The sequence below is a fragment of the Lygodium microphyllum genome, chromosome 17 (assembly GCF_053477565.2).
Source record: "Lygodium microphyllum isolate KBCC chromosome 17, Lygodium_microphyllum_v1.1.10, whole genome shotgun sequence".
Taxonomy (NCBI): domain Eukaryota; kingdom Viridiplantae; phylum Streptophyta; class Polypodiopsida; order Schizaeales; family Lygodiaceae; genus Lygodium; species Lygodium microphyllum.
This window is the reverse complement of record NC_141151.1, coordinates 147,151,516-147,174,114: the sequence shown is the minus strand read 5'-3', so window position 1 is coordinate 147,174,114 and position 22,599 is coordinate 147,151,516.

The window sequence follows — 22,599 nt, the reverse complement described above, 5'->3', positions numbered from 1 at the left end:
TTACTTTGAAAATTTATTGTAATATCATACTTTATTCTTGCAAGCTATATTTAATCCCATCACTTTGTTTATAAAATTCTAGACCTTGAATTGCATTATGTTCAAAGTTTATATATATATATATATATATATATATATATATATATTACTATAGTTATTTATGCAACGTAAGTATGTAAACAAACACATGTGTTAGTGCATGCTTGTAAGGTTAAAATACTATTAAATTATAAATACATGGTCACTTACTTATATATTTCACAATACATTCACATTATATGCACTAGGTGTTCACTAGAATTGGATAAAAGATTTGAATTCAAATCATGTCATATATGTCAAGATATTGATTATTGGGGCATGTACTCACATACTTGGGATGTGCATTCTGTGCAATCACTCCATGGGACTTCTTCACATGTCCCAAAAAGGGTACATACACAGAGTACCTGAGCAATTTCACATGCAGGGTAGTAAGCCTATTGGCTAACTGTTACCTTCTCACATGAAGGTTAGTCATGCTGATTGTCCCTAGATAGAGGATGAGAAGTGGCAACAACAAAGAAGACATAGGAGCCATATGAAATTATCGGGTTGCAAGGCAACATGAGCATTGCCAAAGAAAAACAAATAGGATTACTCAACCATGGTACGTTGATAATAGGAGGAAAAGAAGAATATGCACCCTTGTGGAAAATCAAACAAATAGAGTGTATCAATACACAGAGACTCAAAAAGACATTTTCAAGTTGTTCTTGCAACATCTTAATTTGAGGGGTTTGTTGCCTCCAATATTGCAATATGATGAAGAATCATGGCCAAGATAAGGAGGGCATTGTTACAAGTGAATAGGCCTAGATTGAAGGATGAAGTTTTTTTAAAGAGATCAAGCATCCATTGAACAATTCTTTGACTTATTATATTTTGGTTTAGGATGTGGCAAGTTAAAAGAGATGGGCTTTTCTTGGTAGTCTCTTTTGGTTCCTATTTTGGTCTTGAGAGGGTGTGCTTAGAAATCAAAGGTGGATTGACATCACAAATTTCATCAAGCTGATCACATAGTCCCAAACTCAAATGCACTAAGTGTGCTTTTGAGCCCCTTAAGAAGAACCCTAAAATTTAGTTGGTTTCATCTGGATGAGTAGAAAGTGTGATAGATCACTTGTATTGCCACCCATAACACTCAAAGTGAGTCTTTAGGTCATCTACTATTCTTTAGCATCATCATGTTAAGGCCCCACACTGCAACAGTTGTCATATTCATCTAGACTATGACATTCAATGTCCAACTAGGCCAACATATCAACTCATGGTCTATTTAATAAGAATTGATCTCTATCTACAACTCACTATTTATATAGGATGATAACAACAAACATATTTGTAATTTTTAAATGGCTTCTGGCAATATTAAATAGGCCATATCTTAGCATAGCCTACCTAAAAAGAGTTGGAACCTTGAGATAAATCCACAAGTCAACAGACTAAGCATGTTCAATTCCTCCTTTATGGATATGGGACAAACCCTCAAGTGGATCACTTTGTCTTGGGTAAGCCATTGTGACCTTCTCTAGACTTTTCCACTTAGCTCTAACTATTTGCTAAGAGATAGACAGAGACATTTGCTGGGGTCTAAGCTAGCTACCACACAAGCTCGATGGAGGCATAACTACACACACACACACAGCCTCCATGATGCATGCATGCGATGAGTGAAGATGGGATTGGGGGAGCCTTCCCCCCCCCCCCCCCCCCCCCCCCACCACACACACACACACACACACACACATGCACTCGCACACATTTACCGCCGGAGACACAATGATAGAAGGGGCCAATGTAGACAAGTATGAATATGCTTGCAATATTCTCCTCTTATCATTCTTTCAACACAACTGTGAATAAAGATAGAAAAAGAATCGTGTTTCTGCCGTGTCTTAGGAATACGAGTTACGTAGTAGGTACAAGACAAGAATGCGAGCTACGTAGTAGGTACAAGACAAGAATCAACAAGAAGGGCTGCGTCTGTGAGGAAATATTGTAGTACTAGCTGTACTGTACAATTGCTATGAAGTAATCATGGCTTATGCATACACTTGCCATTAATTACAATAGGCAGGAATGCCAGGAACAATAAGCTGGGTAGAGTATTTCAATATAACACTGACAAGGGTCTCCCAAACGAATGTCGCGGTCGTTTAGGGCCAGCTGTACTCTTGGAAAATTCATCAACCAATGAAGGCTGATCGAAGGAGACGCTGTGGATGGAAACGCCATAGTGACCAGCGTCTAATTGGTGCTGCACTTGTCGCATGATCTCCCTGGCGAGCAGACTTGTGGCAGTAGCGATATCCTTGTCGTACAAGCACTGATCATCTGTCTGACATGTTGGTCGGTCTTCTCCTTCCTCTTCTCCGCACGATGAAGAATCACAAGTACAAGAAGAGGAGGGGCTAGATGTCTCGGAACCATGACTGAAGTCGCTCCTTGATGATGAGGACGAATATGGGACAGAACTAATTGTATTGGCGCTCACGCAGCTGCTCTGGTCTCCTGGCCAGGTGGGCGCGCCGATGCAGATATCGATGAGCTTTTGTACCTTGGCTGACGATGCGAGCTTGCCGTGCACCATACTCTCCACCACAAAATCAAAGAGGGTGCGCTGGGATGCGTGGCTGAGACATGGACGAGGGGCATGATCATCGTCATCATGATATTCTTCATGGTATCTCCACGCGATCCTAAAGTTGGGCAGATTGATAAGGCTATTGCAGCTGCTGGACCTCACACGGATGCTGTTAAACTGCTGCACCACTGCCGCAGCAGCAGGTTGGATACTATTCAACTTTCCATCATGATCTGCGGGTCGGCCGTCGGCCGCATGGCGGCGGCGGCGGCGCAGGCTGGCCTTTTTTCTGGTACTACTTTCTGATGATGTTATCGGATAATTGTAAGCTGGAGCTGCGTCGACAACATGGCCGCCCATCTTCAGGCCATGATCGTGATCAGCTTGTGCGGGACGTGCAGCAGCCCCAGACGTAGCGTGGGCCTTGAAACAATATTGTATGAAGTGCAAGAGACCCATGAATGATTGAATTTACCGGCGGTGGGCGGTCTGATCGCTGAAAACCGCATTAACAAACACACAACGCGAGCGAGCGAGAGAGAGAGAGAGAGAGAGAGAGAGCGCAGGAGCCGATGTCTCACACAGAGAAAGACATATGGCAGAGAAACACAGAGGCGTGCACGACTCTTTTGCTTTCGACCAATCGCGCATTGGAGTTCACGTGGACGGGTCCTCGCTTTTTGACTTTCGAATCTACCAATTTTTTCATGAACGTAACAAAAAAAACCACCAAAAGAAAAGGAAAAACCCGGGAAAAGGACAAAAACAAACGAGAAAATGATGAGGACGAATATGGGACAGAAAATGAGGACGAATATGGGACAAAAACAAATCCTTTATGCTTACTTCAATGGTTAGCATACTCACATTGAGTTACATGCATGACATAGTACACATTTGGTATGAGACAAGACCGCTTACACCTTACCAATTTTTATTTCCATTGATGTTTGGTAGGTTGCATGCACGTTCTTGTTTAATGTTGCCTTGCTTTCTATTGGAGGGCTAGTCCAATGCACTCTGATTATGACATGCATTTCTTTGAAAGAAGTCTTTCTCATACCCTAGGGAGACATGTATCACACTAAGCACACCAAACTCCTAATAAGGAATGTGGGGGAGGAGGGCAACTCATAGGTTCATTTGAAGGAGGGAGCTTCTAATCAAGGCAACCAAGCATCAATAAAGTTTGGGGTCACCTAGATACAATGCCATAAGAATTCAATGCCATTTCTTTTGCTTTGAAATGAATATGTGAGTGTTGATAAAGTGGGCAAGGTCGCAAGGGTGGCATCATGACATAGAAGCTCCAAGATCCAGAAAATATTCGATTAGTGTCATGTTGGGTAAAGAGTTGATTTATGCATGGGAGAGAGGTTGGTTACAATCCATGTTGTCCAACATGGCAATGTATGGTGAGGGAATGAAGGAAGCCTTGAAGTAAACGTAGATTGTTGCATATGAAAGGGGTCCCAGATGGTGATCGAAGAAGAGTGGGGAAGCTGTGTAACATCTTACAAGGAAAGGAAAGAGAAAGTGGACAAAAAAATTTGTGATATTGATGCATCATCAAGACATTGAGGTCATGATGCAACCACTACTTTGATAGGTGTTTATTGCACTAGGAATCTATCTATGATGGACATTACACTTCAACATTGTCCCCCCATCCAATCTCATGAGAGTCATTTTGTTATTGGACTACTTTATCCTTGAGCATTGTGTACATGTCATTTAACCTCCAAATCTTGACATAGTTGTAGATCAAGCCACAATACTACATTTTAAGTTTCTTGAACCGTTTACTTTATTAGCCACTACTTTGATAGGTGTTTACTACACTAGGGATCCATCTATGATGGACATCACAGTTCAACATTATTCCCCCATCCACTCCCATGAGAGTCATTTTGTTATATTGGACTACTTTACCTTTAGGCATTCTACACATGTCATTTAGTGTCCTCAAATTCTCGTCTATCCTATCTTTCATTTTTGCATGTTTATTAGAGTTATTTTGTTGTAGTTGTGTTTGTGTATTCTATGCTTTTCTAAGTATAAACCCTAGTATATCTTCAAACTATATCAAAGTTGGTGCTCTATAAATGTATACATAACTTGGAAGCTACTATCTAATTCGACTTATTTTAGGAAAAGAACCACCTATAATATACATGGCAATGATTAGATTATAGCTCCTCTGAGGAGCTATAATCATGATGAATGTATATCACCCTCTTATCAGCCTCCTCATCACCCTATCCCTAATAGTTTGAGAAAATAATGATTAGAAATGAATGGAGAATTTCAATGTACAATGCCCATCATTGAGCTCCATTTTCTAGCATACTATGACAATGATTACAAGTAGTCTCAAAACTAGTAGGAGGTCAAACCATAATATTGCAAAATAAAAAACTGAGTATGAGTAAAAGTCAACAATCCATTAGAATATGTAAACTTGGAAAATGATTTAGAAAAATATAGCTCACTCTTCCACATAATGATATATACCAATTCAAAGAATGATGATTCATATTGCTCAATTTGGATTCGTTGCATCTCCTTGTGTTGAAACAATATTGTATGAAGTGCAAGAGGCCCATGGACTATAGATTTTATTGGCAATGGATATTCTGATCGTTGAAAACCACACTACCAAATGGATAACGAGAGAGAGAGAGAGAGAGAGAGAGAGAGAGAGAGAGAGAGAGAGAGAGAGAGAGAGAGAGAGAGAGAGAGAGAGAGAGAGAGAGAGAGAGAGAGAGAGAGAGAGAGAGAGAGAGAGAGAGAGAGAGAGAGAGAGAGAGAGAGAGAGAGAGAGAGAGAGAGAGAGCCGAGGTCTATCCTAAAAATTTGAAATTCAAAATTTCCTTTTAAGTATGGTATACAACTCTAGCAAATAATTTTCTTATTTTACTAAGATTAGTTTTTTTTCCCCATCTTCCTGCACAGGTTTTGCTAATGTTCAAATTTTCCCACTAAGGTTCAAATTTACAAAGACCAAGAAATCACGCGAACTAAAACAAGTGCATACTATGCATTGATCCTTTTAGTGTGGATGTTTCTACTATAAATAGAAATGAAACCTTTTCTACTTGGATAGAAATAATAGTCTAGTTGTGTTGATTGAACTTTGATAAGGCTTGGTTGTTTAGTTGTTTGTAAACCTATATAAAACCACACAAAGTAATAATTAGTGTTAATCAATATCATTAACTACTAATGATATGAGAGAGTGTGTGTGTCTCTATATAAAACACGAGAGAGAGAGAGAGAGAGAGAGAGAGAGAGAGAGAGAGTGGAACAAAGGCACAAGGAGAGAGAGTAGGTGTGTCCGGATAAGAAAGAGAGTAACAAGGAGATAGAGAGAAAATGTATGTGGAAGAGAGAGTGACTATGTGTATGTAGATGAGAAAGAGAGAGTGATAGGTAGATAGAGATAGAGATGTACGTGAAAGAGGGACAGAGAAACAAAATCACGCACACACACACACATAAACATTGTGAGCTTGAGCTTCAATACACAAAGAGTATGCATGTGTTTTAGAGCTTGAGACGATGAGAACAAGCCAATGAACATGTGTTTTAGAGCTTGAGGCGATGAGAACAAGCCAATGAACATGGTGCGTAGATCGGATGTTGTATGCGTGTGTAGCGAATGCCAGAAGGTCCCCAAGAACAAAGAACTCTACAAAACCTTTATAAAAGCAAAAGAGAATTTGTACGACATGAGACCAAAAAGACAAATTGGGTCCAATCTCCCCCCATGCCTTGTGTGAGCACTTCACAAGGCATGAATTTATAGATTTATTTATCTTTAAGCTTAAAAATAGCCCACTTTGTAAATAGCATGCTTTTGCTTTTGTATTTTCTTTTGCCCAAATATAGAGTAAGGAGTTTGGGCGTCTAAAAGTCGAGATGTGCCCAAACACAAATATCAAATAATGAAATATTTAAGAGAGCACCTATATGCATACAAGATAATAAATGTTTTGTCAAGCACTTTAATAAATAAGCGCACTTAAATAAATATTGACACCACACTTTAGTGATAAGGCACACATCCATCTAAAATAGTAATTATTTTAGACATTTGGATTCATACTATCGCCCGGTACTACCCAACGCCATCGCCGCCTGCTCTACACATTAGCTGAAGCATTCACAATTGTTAGAAAATAATTAGATAAATCTTGACAAAAGTAAATACCTAGCCATCTTCAACTACAAAATAATTAAATAGGTTGGCACTCTATCGTTTTAACCTTAATTTAATTCGAGTGCACACTCTAAACTTGTAAACGTCTATTAATTTAATATGTATTTTCCGGAATCACCTACTGTGGAATCACTCATGTGCACATTCAATTAATTTGACTTCCAAAAAGGACAAGTGTCCTTGTCAACTTCTTGCACAAGGAATCCACCTTGTGTATAAGCCTCGACAAATAAATATAATCATGGAATCCACCGTGGAATATGCCTCCTAGCATCATACTGGTGCGCAGCCGGGGAAGAAGCTAATCTCAACAACTTGAGGGTGATTGTATGCTACTGCAACATTGAAATGAGAAGCTTTTGGCACACCCACAGTTCCAAGAAGAAGAAGAAGGGGGATTCTTCTTTTAACAATAAAGAAGGAAGAGGAGATAAAGGAGGAAGAGGAGACGGATCTCAAAAAAGGGGAGGGGGGGTTTCTCTTCAAAGAAAGAAGAAAGAAGAGGTGTCTTCCTCTTCACGGATGAAATCCTTGCACAGCCAATCACAAAAAATAAGAAGGAGAACAATAGTGTGAGAGCAATTGAGAGAGAGAATTGATTGGTCAAAGTAGAGCTATGGATAAAGCAAAAGCAAAACAAGAACCATTCATTTTCCCCTCCTATCCCGCTCTTCTCCTCTTCGATATTGCCCCGTCCAAAATGACTCTCTCTCATGAAGCTCCCTACTTGAAAACAGATAAAGCGAGAAGTACAGAGAGAGTGATGGCTTCTTGATATTAGAAACTTGCTGGTTGAGAGGAGAGAGAGTTGTACCCTACTAAGGAAAGAAGAAGAAGGGAGAAGAAAAGAGATAAAGAAAGAGTTGGATGATGTAGAAAATATCCATGGCTTGTTTCCATTAAATTTGTAGGGATGCCATGGATGACAGAGAGAAGGTATGATAGTGAGACTGCTATTCAGTCCTATAGCATTTTAAGAGTATCTTTCTCATCTTCCTCTTCCCCATGTAGCTACCCCAATAGTGAAAAGGCAACAATACTAAAATTCATGGCAAGCAAAAGAGGAAGAAGAAGAAGAGGGAATGTCGGGCCCAAATTGCTATCCTGATAAGAAGCAAGACTATGTGCTTGAGACCTGGATAGGAGACAGAAAATGAATCAGACATGAGTGCTGCACGAAGTATTGCAAGCGCAACATTAGGCATAGAAGATGCTGGTGGAAATACAGTAGTAGAGGAGAGGAAGCAGAATATGAAGAAGAAGAATAGAAGGGCGCACGCATGCAAGGGGTTGCCACAAGAAGCCCCTTCTTATCTCCCTCCCCCTTTTCCTTGTTCCATGCCCCTTGCCCTTCACTACTCCATCTCTTGGCCCTTTCACCTTTTCATTTTCCTACCTGCGTCTTCAACCATGTGGTGGGGGATGAAGAGAAGAAAAGGAAGAAGGGAGAATGATGATGAGGCACTGGGGTTGGGCCATGCTGAGGCGGCATGTGTGGCATCATCACCATCACCATCATTCAACAACTTCAATAGTAGCAGTAGCATTAGAGAGCCTTTCCTCAGAGCAGTACATGAAATTAGAACATGAAGGGGAGGAAAAGATAAGAGTCAGAATATTTTGCAAAGAATTAGAGTGCTGGGTTGTTGTTATATATGGGTAGGGGTTGGCAAGACCACCTGATGGTTAGCAGCATTGAGAGGGAGAGGGAGAGGGAGAGAGAGAAGAGGCACAGAGGAACCCTGTTTTCGGTGTACCCACTCATCCTTCGATTGCTTTTGGTTTTCCTCTTCCCTTTGCCATCACCCGTTATCAGAAAGAATCAACCCCAACCGCTTCATCGCTGGGTCTATTGGAGCATGGGATGATGTCTAGGGAGCGATGCCACCATCAATTTCCTATCGACCTATGGCAACAACAACAATAGCAATAGCGACTTTCACAGACGCATTGGCATTAGTATCATTCATCTCGTGCACCAAGAAGAGAGAGACAAAAGAAGAGACAGCGAGAGGGAGGAAGCAGCCGATTTAACAAAAGCGTGCTGCATAAGTGCCCTATTTTGAAGGGTTTTTTTTGGGGTCTTCTGAGAGAAACAGAGAGTAGAGGAAGGGGATATGAACAAAATCGCCCCAGAATAAGAGAGAGTGGGAAGCTTGATACCTAGGGCTCCATGAATTGACAGTGAGAGAGAGAGAGAGAGAGGTTTCCCCCTCTCCAGCAGGTCCAATGGTTGTGCTTCCCTTTCTCCCTCCTTGTCTGTCCTTCGTCCTTTCTTTCCCTCTTCTCCACCAAAAACCTTGCCCCTCCATGGCCTATTAGCCCGCTACGGTGCTACTTGCTAGCACCTTTTCCCTCACATTTTTAAGCCTCTTCTGATATTCCTTATAGTAACACCCATCCTAAACATCATGGTTAGCATCCTATGCCTCACCCAAGAGCCATCGGCCTTCGCACCCCATCCTTTTGCACCAACCCACTCTTGGTCCACATAGCATAAGGAATGGCCCTATTTCATGCTTCCCCATCACCGTTACCATCCACACATGCTACACCCAATAAGACATAAGATAATTAAGAAATGGCACCTATTTTAAAGATTAGGAAAATAATCAAGGTATTTTAAGTGTGTTTAAAGCATCTTTCCTATGGCCACTATATAAATAGGTTTTCCATGTTTCTCAAATGTCTTGGTGCGGATGGGTAGATAGGAATTACTCCTTCAACATGGCTCCTAGGTCATGGTGGTCCCTTCAATAGTAAATCACCCTAAAATAAATAATGCCCTTATCTCTACTAGAAACATACACATACTTACAACAATACTATGTGACCTTTAACCATTTGACATTCCCTATATACCCCATGAGAAGAGTCAACAATATAAAGTGAGACAAGACCAAGAAGAAGAAGTCTATCCCTAATCATGGACAACCAAAGACACCCATGAAAGGAAAGGATAAGAGATAAGAAGTTTTTCATTGTGTGGTCAAAGGAGTCCCCTTTCAAAATTCCCTTTATTCCTTCAAGCTTGGTATTCCTAGCCCACCTCCTCTTTTTCATCCATTCTCCCTTTCCTTTGTCCTTTCCTATGCAATCCATGCAATGACCTAATGAGACAACTTAAAACTTCATGTCCCTTAAAACTTATAATTAAGATTTAAAATGGAAACCCTAATGATATTAATCTAAAAAATCTTCATCCTCATATCTCATAACATTAACAACCCCACTCCATATAAGGAGAAATATGTAAAGTTATATCTACAACCTTATCCTATTCTTCCAAGTGCCTTCGGAGCTACGTGATGGATGGAATCATTCATTTTCCTTCATTGTGAGATGGAGAAGTTATTCTCATGGTTCCTTATTGAAGATAGAACCCTATCTTTTGGAGACTATACAAGTTTTTCAATGTGGGAGTATAGTGAAGGTAGGAGTTCCCTTACTTTGGTGGTCATGGCTTTGGAGTCCCATACCCTACCATGGCTAGGCCTCATCCTTATGCTCGAAGTTGTTTTACTAAAACTTTTGGAAGTGTTTTGTGTTAGATAGTGATTCTTCTTTGACAAGGTTCGCGAGGGCGCTTCACATTTCAGTGTGGGAGGAATATGATGACACCCAAAGAAGTATAAAAACAAGACAACAAAGAATCCAAGCATATATCATATTTTTATTTTTTATCAAGAGAATAATACTACATTGTTATAAAATCACTAAAATAATATCCCACATAAGGGGGAGGGGGGGCCACATCTATTATAGTCCATGGTATGCTTTCAAGTGTTACATGCATGCATTTGTAAAGGGTAGGAATACTCAAAATTAAAGGCTAAAGGCCTTATAATATCAAATGTATCAAAGTTTCAAAGAAATAATAAAAATACGAAGGGGTGTGCTTTTTGGGGAAGAGGTGGGGTGGAGTGCATAAGTGGTTATGTGCCTCTTTCCCTTCCCTCTCTTCTCCAATCGCATATTCTCATTTTTTGGTGGTGCAAAAATTTATTCTCTCTCCTCTCTCTCCTTTGTCTTTTGTGTAGAAATTTCTCTTTTCCCTTTTGTTCTTGCATAATGATTGAAGCTATGGATGAAGATGATAAATTTGTTTATTATTAAAAGAGAGATTTATGGTTTCTTGTTAGTTTTGAGAATAATGGCAGAGCCATACACATAGATTTTGTGTGCTTTGTCCTTGGTTTTTGGTTGATTATATTCATGGGAGGGTTGTTGTCATTTTTCAAATGAAGAGCATCCTGCCATGGCACAAGTCGAACCACGAACCACGAACCACGAACCGACTAGGTAGAGGCTGCAAATACATTACTGGCCACAAAACCTACAAGAAACCTTTCTTCCTCACCAAGAACCATTGCTCCAAAACACACAAGTGAATGGAACACAAGAAATTGAGAGAAATTCTTCCATCCTCATCCTCATCCTCATCCTCTTCCTCACTCTCCATGAGACCTTGCAATGAAAGCACAAGAGAGGAAAGAAAGAACAAGAAAAATGAGAGTTATGCCAAAATGAGAGAGAAGGAAATGAAGCGTGAGAGGAGAAGATAAAGAAAGAGACAGGGTGTAACTACCTCAATCTCCCACCTCCTCAAATTACCTGACAAGCCTCTTCCTTTTCTTTTCTTGATATATAAAATTGAATTACAAACATTTTGGCTAAGGTCTAAAAGACCCTTTATTTTTGGAATGAGACAAAAGGTATTTGACCTTACTTTTCCTTTCCATATTTTAAGATGTGAGCCTAAGGACCCACATTGTTACATTGCTTCATATTTGAATTTTTTGACAAGAGGTACATTTGTAATGAGTCATTTTACAAAAAGTTGTTTCCATGTGAGCACATTTTTGTGCCTTTATTTGCATTGATTTCTTGGTCATCACATACCCCCGGGGTGGGATAGCAAATGTTCTCAATTGCTATTAGCTCAATATGGAGCGAGTAGTGAGGGATAAGCTTTTAGGTCATGGGCGTACATCCAATAGGCCTCTTCAACAATATGATTTTTAAACTTAACCAAATATCTAGAATAGCTACGACCAGTTCTAGTGGTCATAAAGTCAGCGTCTAGAAAAGTTTTAGGTTGAAGGATTTCAGTTTCTTCTTCTAACAACGGAGGGTTTTCATAGACAGGGTGGATAGGTAATTGGCCTCTAAAAGGTTGTAACAAACTGATATGAAAAGTATTATGGATCTTCTGATGTTTGGGTAGTTCTAATTTAAATGCATTGTCATTAATCTTGTGAATTATTTTAAAAGGTCCATAAAACCTAGGTAACAACAGAGTGTTTCTCAACACTTTGCAATCTTTTCTTTTCAATGTGTAACCATACATAATCACCAACATTAAAACTCATGGCTTGTATTTTCTTATTAGCTTGTTTAGGATATGATTGTTGGCTTTCACAATCATATCTTTAACTTGAGCATGTTGGAAACTGTGAGGAAGACGAGAGACGAAAGGAAGAGAGGAGAGAAGAGAGATATGAGACACCGTAAGTGGAACCCCAAAAGTTTGTCAACTGAGCACACATGATAGGAATATATAGAGGGGACCTGGGGCACTATATATAGACAGACTATATATAGCTAACACCCCCGCTCAAATAAAGGTCCCTTACTATGGATGAAAAAACCCTTGGGGGCTCAAGGGAAAAACCCACAGCTCTATATAGGCCTACCGTTATATTAATATTCAAAATATAAAATTACAAAGTTGAATTTACAAGAGCCTATTCATAGGCATCAAAGGAGCTACATCACTCGTGAATTACAACATCAACGAAGAAGGAGCTACATCACTCCTGAATTACAACAGCCTATTCAGAGGTATCAAAAGAGCTTTATCACTCCTAAATATACAACATGTAAAATAAGGATAAGCGACATCACTGCAAAAGATAAAATCTCCAAGAAATTTCTTCAACTGAACTTGGGATGTAAGCAGTATATCTGTCACATCAAAACTTAAAGAAAAATGTTACAGTGACATTAGAATAACACAAGGTCTATAGAGATAATTCGCGAAGCCGCTCTATAGAAAACATAACACATGTGGGGCTCCATAAACAGAATATAAATAAAACAATTTGTCATCACCTAGAATATAGACACTCATCAGCTGGAAAGAATATAAACAAAATAATGTGTCATCGGTTGGAATATAGACCCTCATCAGCTGGAAAGAATATAAGCGAAACAATGTACCATCAGCTAGAATATAGACGCTCATCAATGGAATAATGAACGAGGACGATCATCATGAAGCATGGCAATATCAACATCCAAAAGTAATGTTGATGAAATGTAGAGAGAGAGAGAGAGAGAGAGAGAGAGAGAGAGAGGAAGCTTCTTGCGGAGCACGACAGTGCTTTTATTAGTTGCTTTATTTCTAAAGCTTAGCTTTATATGGAGCATTAAGTATATCTATCATGCTTTTGTAGCAGCAACGTAGGGAAGAAGCAACTTACTCTTTCAGGCGGCCTTTGCGTCGCAAGACATGAGCATCTGTGCACTGCCTGCTCGCGATATTTGCGCGTCCTCTAGGGCTTCGGTGCTGAGCAGCATGCTCCACTTGAGCTGAAGCCCTGGCCTGCTGCCGCTGCTGTTGGAGGACGAGTTCTTGGCCCCGCTGCCTTGTTCCTCTATATGAGGACCGCGGCTTCCTTTTTCCGCCGCCCCCCTCACACGACAGCATTGCTCTCACCTCGTCTCCGCCCGCACTTTCTGATCTTTAGGAGTGCTAGACTTCATGAGTACTTCCAGATCAACAAGGCCCAATGACATTAAGCCAAGAGTTAACCTTGACATCAGCCCCACAAAAAACACGAATCCCAGGATAATGAGAAGGTAAAACCAGAAGGTAGGTCCACAGCAGTGCTCACCCATATCTCCCTGTTCCTGAAGATCGAGTACAGAAGGCCGATAATTTGTTCTTATATCTCCCAACCAACTAACATCAAAGAAAGGTGCAGTTTCCACATTGTATAGATAAGCGGTACTTTTTCTTCAGGATAACAGTAGTGTTGCTTGATGATTCTTCTGCCATCGAGTTCATGGCATCAGAATGAGAGAAATAAGTGCCAGGGATAGTATATATAGAGAGGCCAAAGAATTTGATGGAATAATGCTCGGCTTCTATCGCGGCTTTACCACACAGTTAATTTGCTAGAAGACAATCCGCTCAAAGATGGAACTTGCTCGCATACTCAGCTCGCATAGCTTCTTGCCATTGATCCCTTTGAGACAAATTGATAGCTTCCATATACGATATTGGATCCTCTTGGATAGACATAACATGATCAAAGACATCATATTCAATAGAATAGAATCCATGCTCTATCTCAATAGGAAGATCGACATATATCTCCAAATTTTCATCAATCTTCTTTGGAGGTGAAGGAGGTTTATGATCATCAGAATTAGTAGACTCACAAAGCAAGTAAGAAAATGCACTAAGCAAAGACTGTGAATCATCTGAAACATCTGACAACCATGTGCCATCCATAGTCTTCTCATCAAATATAGCATCACAACTAATGATAACCTTTTGAGTAGAAGGATCATAAAATTTGTAACCTTTGGAATGATCTAAATAACCAAGAAAAATAACCTTCAAACCTAGAGGATCCAACTTATGTCAAGTGTCCTTGGGCACATGAATATAAGCAATGCAGCCAAATGTGTGAAAGTGAGAGACTGAAGGTGTCTTCCCTGTCCAGATTGTTATAGGAATTTTACCAGCAGGTGCAGTTGTTGGAAGATGATTTTGAATAAAAACGGTTGTTAGAAGTGCTTCAGTCTAAAACTTTCGAGACAAACCAAAGTGTATAAGCATGCAACATATAGCATTAAGAATAGTCGATGGCGATGATGATAGGAGGCGCAAAAGGATAGAGAGGACGGTTTGATGTTCGAGAGACTGAACCCGGCAACCGCTTTAGTAAACCTACTAAACCTACGGTATCCAGCGTAAACACTAATGCTGGAAAGGTTTGTGATGTTTTAGAACCTCGCTCTGATACCATGTTGGAAACTGCGAGGAAGATGAGAGACGAAAGGAAGAGAGGAGAGAAGAGAGATATGAGATACCGGAAGTGGAACCCCAGAAGTGTGTCAATTGAGCACACATGATAGGAATATATAGAGGTGACTTGGGGCGCTATATATAGACAGACTATATATAGCTAACATAGCAAATATAGTAGCATGCATATTGGCAATATCATCAGCAGCTTTAACTTTGTTCGACAATGATGTAATAGGTGTAGGCAATCTATGTCCATAAATGATTTTAAAAGGTACTTTATATGTAGTTGTGTGTGGTGTATTATTGTATGCAAATTGAAGTAGATACAAATGTGTGTCCTATGTTTGTGGTTTTGAAATTGTATATGCATGCAAAAGATCTAGAATTGTACTATTAGTAGCTTCTATTTGCCCATTGGTTTCAAGATGGAATGCAGATGAGAAATCAATCTTAGTACCCAAATTAGCAAACAAAGTAGTCTAAAAATTATTACAAAATCTAGAATCACGATAATAAATAATAACTTTTGGTAAATCATGATTAGTGAAAACTGTCTTCAAAAACAATTGTGCAGCTTAAGATATAGGTAATATTTTCTTGCATGGTAGAAAATTTTCTTGTTTACTAAATTGATCTACTATAGTCCAAATTATATAATTATTAGCTTGTATATTAGGCAAACCAGTTATAAAATCCATTGAAATATGTTCCCATGCATGAACGGTCAGGAATTGGTAAAGGCATTAACAAACCATATTGCTTACCATGGTGTCGCTTGACTCTTTGGAAAATTAAACACTCAGAAACAAAGTTAGAAAAATCAGATTCCATTTGTGGCCAGTAAAAATCTTCAACCAATGTTCTTAAAGCGGAAATAATGCCTCTATGTCCTTGATATGGAGGACAATGAATTTTGTGCAACACAAATGATCTAAATTGAACAGTGACATAATCTTTTCTCATAAAACATAAATCCATCAGAATAAGATAAAGAATCAATTGGAATACAGTTATTAGCAACTAATTTCTTCCAATCATCTTGAAAATTGGGATCATGGTCATAGGTATCCTTTATAGGAGTAAGGGAATCAAAAGATAGAACGGAAATATTATGGATACTTGGTCTTCTACTCAAGATATCGGCAACAACATTTTCTCTTCCTGGTTGATATTGGATAAGTGGATGAAACCTTTGAATGAAAGCAACCCATTTAATATGATGGGGTTAAAAATTTGTGGCTGGCTAAAGAAATGTTTGATACTTTTTGGTCAGTTTTAATCATAAATTCGGACCCCATCAAACAGTATTTCCATTGACGTAAATCTTGAACTACAGCTAACAATTCTTTATCATAGATGGAATATCTCAACTCAGAAGGTTTAAGTTTGCAACTAGAATAGGCTATGGGATGTGAATCTTGCATGAGGACAACTCCTATTCTTGTTCCGCTAGCATCAGTGACTACTAGGAAGAAAGGTCGATTAAAATCAAGTAATTGCAAGACAAGTGCATGTGTTAAAGCATGTTTCAATAAATCAAAAGATTTTTCCTAGTTGTCAGACCAATGATACACAACACCTTTCTTTAACAATTTTGTCAAATGCAATACAATCAATAAAGAAGTTCTCACAAATTTTCTATAAAAGCTGGAAAGGCCTAAGAAAGAACGTAACTCATGTATATTTTTAGGGATTGGCCAATTCAAAATTACCTCTATCTTTTTAAGATCAACACGAATACCATCAGAAGAAACAATGTGACCTAACTATTCAATTTGGATTTGGAAAAATTCACTCTTGTTGTCAGGGTTAGCATACAATTGATTCTCTTTTAACAATTTGAAAACTAAATATAGATGTTTACAATGCTCATTCTCATCCTTACTGAAAACCAAAATATCATCAAAGAAAAAAATCACACAATTCTGATACTTCAAAAATATAGAATTCATCATACTACACTGAATGTAGTTGGTGCATTGGTCAAACCAAAAGGCATAACAAGAAATTCATAATGACCAAACTGAGTTCTAAATGCAGTCTTAAAAATGTCAGGTATATCCAAGCATACTTGATGATATCCAAATTTGAGATATATCTTGCTAAAAACAATGCCCCCTTGTACTTTATCCATGAGATCATCTACCCTTGGGATTGGATATCTATTCTTAACAGTGATTTTGTTTAGGGCACAATAGTCAATGCACATACTATAGGTATTATTTTTCTTCTTAACTAATAGGATATATGCACCAAAAGAAAAACTAATGGGCCTAATGAGTCCTCAGTTCAATGATTCTTCAACTTGTATTTGGATTTCTTTTTGTTCAATTTGATTGTGTCTATAAGGTACTTTACGTGGTGATTGAGAACCTAGGATTAAATTTATTTTATGGTCTTTAGGAGGTGTAGGTGGTAAACCAGGTGGTAAATCAACAGCAAAGAAATCTTTAAATTGTGAAAGAAATTGTGCATCCCTAGGATGCATCTGATTATCCTTAGCTTCAATTTCATTCACCTATACTAAGTACCATTTACTACATTTTCTAAATGCACATTTAGCATGTGTGACTAAGCAGTGAAAAATTATCAAAGGTGTGTGAGAGCTGAAAAGATGAGTGGGTTGCCTCTTACCCACCCATCCTCCAATCTTAACTAAGAGAGCTAAAGAATGGGACCACTTAGCCAAAGGGAGGATGGGCTAGGACATCCCTTTCCTCAAAGAGAATGGAAAAAATCAAAACAAAACTTCACGAGAGAGAATTTGTACCCCATCTTAAGGGAAATGAAGATGATGGAAGGTTAAGAGAGGTGATGGCTTCTAAATTCTCCCATGAACATATATATAACATGAGAAAATAAGGATTCCCCACCAATAGAGCATATGAAAAGTCTTACTTAATAATTTTAAGTATGAATGTACAAAGAGAATTAGAAGAGAGTACATATGATCTAGACACCATATTAGGATATGAGAGAGAGAGAGAGAGAGAGAGAGAGAGAGAGAGAGAGAGAGAGATGAGAAGAGAGGAAGACAAGAGGAGAAGAGATAGAGGAAGCTTGCCATTATGTATTCATGGAATGCTACATAATAAAAGAGACTCACTCATAGCTTACCTCAAAGACATGGACCAGCATGAGGCTGTTCTAGAGTGCTCTCATGTGCTTGTCATTGTGTTTCTTTACATCTACATGGGCACCTTATATAGTCTCCATGAGGGATTAGATTAGGCTAATCTTCTTGATTAACATAATTCTAGATTATATATGGCATCTTTGAAAATAGTGGATGGGACAAGTCCCCACCTTGGTCATCATGCAAGAAGCCAAGGGTGGTGGTAGATAAGCTAGAGAAAGGGAGTTAGATTACAAGAGGTAGGTGCCCAAAGCACATTATTATAATATATTTACAAGAAGGATCAAATGGGAAGTTGATGTCATAAGGATGAAAGAGAGAAGAAAATTGTGTGCAGTTAGCAATCTGTGCCTTCATAACTTTAAATTGGTGAATAATCTGAAACAAGTTTCTTCTGCAACTTTGTAGACCAGGTTGAAGCTGATCGCACTACGCAAAAATTTTCTTGAAATTTGATTTTTCATGGGATTTATTCAAATTATAAAAAATGGCTTCGAAAATTTACTTTGACTTTAGTTTCTTTATATATATATATATATATATATATATATATATATATATATATATATATATATATATATATATATATTGTAAGATCCAAATGACACCATGATGTGTACATTGGCTTGTATACAAGGGTGAGGTGTCCTCTAATGATGGTGATAGATCCCAAATCTTGGTGATGCAGGTGGAATCCACGTGTAATTGGAGGCTAGTCCTTTAAAAAAATCTATGTACTCACTCAACCCCTAGGTGTAATCCATTTCCACTTTCACTAAGATAACCCATCCCTTTTACCCTTTACATTGACATCCCTCCTAAAAACTTGTTTCTCCACTTGCTAGAGTTATCATAACCAAGAAGCAATATAGCATACCTAGTGCTTGAAGAGTAAACCCAAAGTGATAAGATGTAGGGTTTAAGGTATGGATAAGGCTCTTGATAGGGGTTTTAGCCAAATTTTGTGGTAGAAATCTGGTTTGTAAAAAACCCGAATAATTAGTCCTCCCCTTAAGCTAGATGCATTCATGCCTCTAGCTTACTAATGATGGTCCAATAGAGCAGGGAGGACTGCACCCCCTCATTGGTGGCTCTTCGTGGAATGATTGCTCTAAAGTGTTCCGAATTCTTTGAAAATAAGGCTTGAATCACCATCCATTTACCCTTGTCTTGTGAACCCTCCCATCCATGTCACCTAGCTTATAACTGTCATTTGGATATCTCCTTATGACCATGAATGGCCCTTCCCACTTGAACACAAGTTTAGCATCCTTTCTATTATCAAAGTGGTTATCATAGCATGCCACAAGTGATCCTTCCCTTATGTGTTTGCTTGCTAGCTTCTTATTAAATGTCTTCCTCCTCTCTTCATTAGTGTTGGACTACTACTTCTTTGTCTAACTCTAGCCTCTCTAGATCCAAGATCCTTTCCTCTAACTTCTTATCTTGATTCTTCTCTCGATCGGCTACTAAAACATGTAAGGTGGCCAATTCCACCTTTATAGGAAGCAAAGCCTCTTGGCCATAAACGGAGTGAAATGGAGTACAGCGAAGTGAGGTTTTGAATGAAGTCTTGTAGGCCCAAAGAGCTACACTCAAATTTTTATCGTAGTAGTGCTTGGGGTGCATGTGTACTTGCTTGGTAATTATCTTACAAATCAGCCCATTTACCTTTTTGACCAAACCATTACACTGTGGGTAGTAGGGAATAGAATGCCTGAGCTTGATTTTCAACCTTTCCATTAGCTCCCCCACTAGATTAGCCCTAAAACCAAGACCCCGATTAGAGATAATTTCTAAAGGTGTGTCAAACCTACAAGAAAATTTTTCAAACACAAATTTTTCCACTTCTTGGGCTATGATCCTACTAGGTGCTGAAGCCTTTGCCCACCTCGTCATGTAGTCCATACCCATTATGATATATTCCTTGCAAGACTGAGTTTGTGGGAGTGGCCATATTGCATCAATCTCCCATTTCTCAAATGGTCCGTATGTAGTTATGGGATTTTGTTCCTCATGCACTAGCTTCCTTGGTCCGGCCTTTTGGCAAGCATCACAACTGCAACACCAATGTTGGACATCTCAATGTAGACTAGGCCTCACAAAACTGGCTTGGAGAATTTTTCTGCTGGTTATTTCTTGAGCACAATGTCCCCCACAAACCCCCTCATGGCAGCTCTTAATCACATCCATAATCTCCTTTGATCTTCGTACCCTTCTAAGCAACGCATCATTTCCTTTGCAATGTAACACATCATTTATCAAGCAGTATTTGGTGGCCTTAGTAGCCAACCACCTTTTCTCACTCTTACTCATATGTGTAGGTACCTCACCATACTCAAAAAAATAAAGCACATCTTGTAGTTGAAACTTACCCTAAAACAAGGGGAGCTTTACTACAATGATGCCCACCATTACCTCTTTCCATTTTTCAACTGCTAGAGCATCTGTGTCGCCGTTTGTGCACCTTGGCACAAAATAGATTTGGGCTTTCTCTTTGGGCTTTCAGCTGCTAGAGCATCTGTGTCGCCGTTTGTGCACCTTGGCACAAAATAGATTTGGGCTTTCAGCTGCTAGAGCATCTGTGTCATTATTTGTGCACCTTGGCACAAAATAGATTTGGGCTTTCTCTAGCTTCCTCATGAGAGTTTTAGATTCTCTCATTTTCACTACTAAATTATCATTTTTACAAGCCCACATTCCTTTCATTTGCTTAACAATTAGCATAGAATCCCCAAAAACATTAAGTCCAGTGACACCATGTGAGAGACATCACCTCAAACCTAAAAGCAAGGCTTGATATTCTACCTCATTGTTAGAATGAACATCCTCTAGGTTGATACCTTCTCCATAAATTTTGTTACCTTCGGGACTGGACACCACTATTTCTGCTACCGCTTAGCCTTTAATACACTTGCAGGCCCCATCGAAGTAGAGGGTATGGGCATTCTCCACCTATAGTGGGTCCTTAAGAGGAGGTGTCTTCTCTTTTACCTTTCCCTTCTATTTTTCCTTCTTTTGATGGCATCTATGGGTCAACAAATCAGCTAGGTAGGCCCAAGTAGAGTCCTCCACCTTGAAGGTGTAGTCAAACTCTTGGAGCTGCATCATCCACTTAACGATTCGAACTGAAACATCCATGTGCTGTAAGGCATAGGAAAAATGCTCATCTATCGTGATCACTGTGAATGGCCTAGGGAGAAGATAAAGACGAAACTTTCTTACAGCAAACAAACATTAGAGATAAAACCATCACCTCCACCATGTTGTACCCTCGTTCTGATGTTGTCATTACTCTGCTAGAAAAGTAAACCAGTTCATTAGGGAAGTTTTAGCATCCTTTTGTATTAGTGCTTCCCCTAGAGCATCTTCCCCAAAACTTGCGTTGATAAAAAACTCTTGATCCCAACAAGGTTGTAAAATTATGGAAAGGCTGTTGAGAGCCTTCTTCACCTCATGAAAGCACCTTTCGCTTTCGTCACTTCACGGGAGCTCCTCAGAGTGGGTCAATTGTTGCACTAGTGGAAACACTAATTGGAAGAGGAGATAAATGAGCCGCCCCATATATCGCACCTTTTGAATGAAAGAGGTTAGTTGCTTCATAGAAGATGGTGACGGCATCGCCAATAGGGCCTTAATTTTGTTTGGATCTGCTTCAATGCCCCTCTCACTTACGGCATGCCCTAACAAAGTTACACTAATTTCGTCAATACGACACTTTTGATGGTTTAGCTGCCCTCCCATTTGTACAAGGTGGTTGAAACCTTCATTCACCTTCCCTAGATGTAGAGCCTTAGAACTATAAATACAAAAATAATCAATAAAGACCCTGATGGACTTATCAACATATGGCTGGAAGACATAATTCATGAATCGCTAGAAGGTAGTTGGGGCATTTGTTAATCCAAACGGCAGTAATTTGTAAGAAAAACACCGCACACAAATCTACTATTTGCCATTCTTCTTGGGTGTCAGCAGTACAGGTGAAATCCACTCTGAGTCCCCTACTAGATAGATGAAACCGGCCTTCAAAGTCACTGCATCTCAATGAGTAGAGCGTTTTGTTGAACTACTCCCAACCCTCGTAGCCACTGCACCACTGGCCTTGCTCCATCTTTTAGATTAATGTGATGTTTTACTATCGTCACACCTGTGAAGTGTTCATAATCAGAAATAAAAAATGCAGAGTACTTTATCACCACTTCCATGTAGGCTGCCTTCTCCTCAGCTGATAGATTCTTAGCCAACATTTTTTCTAACCTGTCAAAGAGAGGAACTGGGAGAGAGAAAGATGAGAGAGAAGAATGCAAAGAAGAAGAAGAAGAAGGGCAGAAGAGAGAGAAAGACTAGAAATAGAGAGAGAAAGACTAGAAAAGAGGGAAGGAAGACATGGAAGCTTGGAGAGCAAGGTGAAGGAGAAAGAAGACTTGTATATTTATCAGATAATGAAAAATTAAGTCTCTCTCACCTTATATACGAGCCGTGTAGCTAGTATTTTCCTGTTATTAAACCCCCTCTCTTACATTCCATCCCCACCCAAAGGTTTTTGCCCTCAAAAACAATTTGGAAAC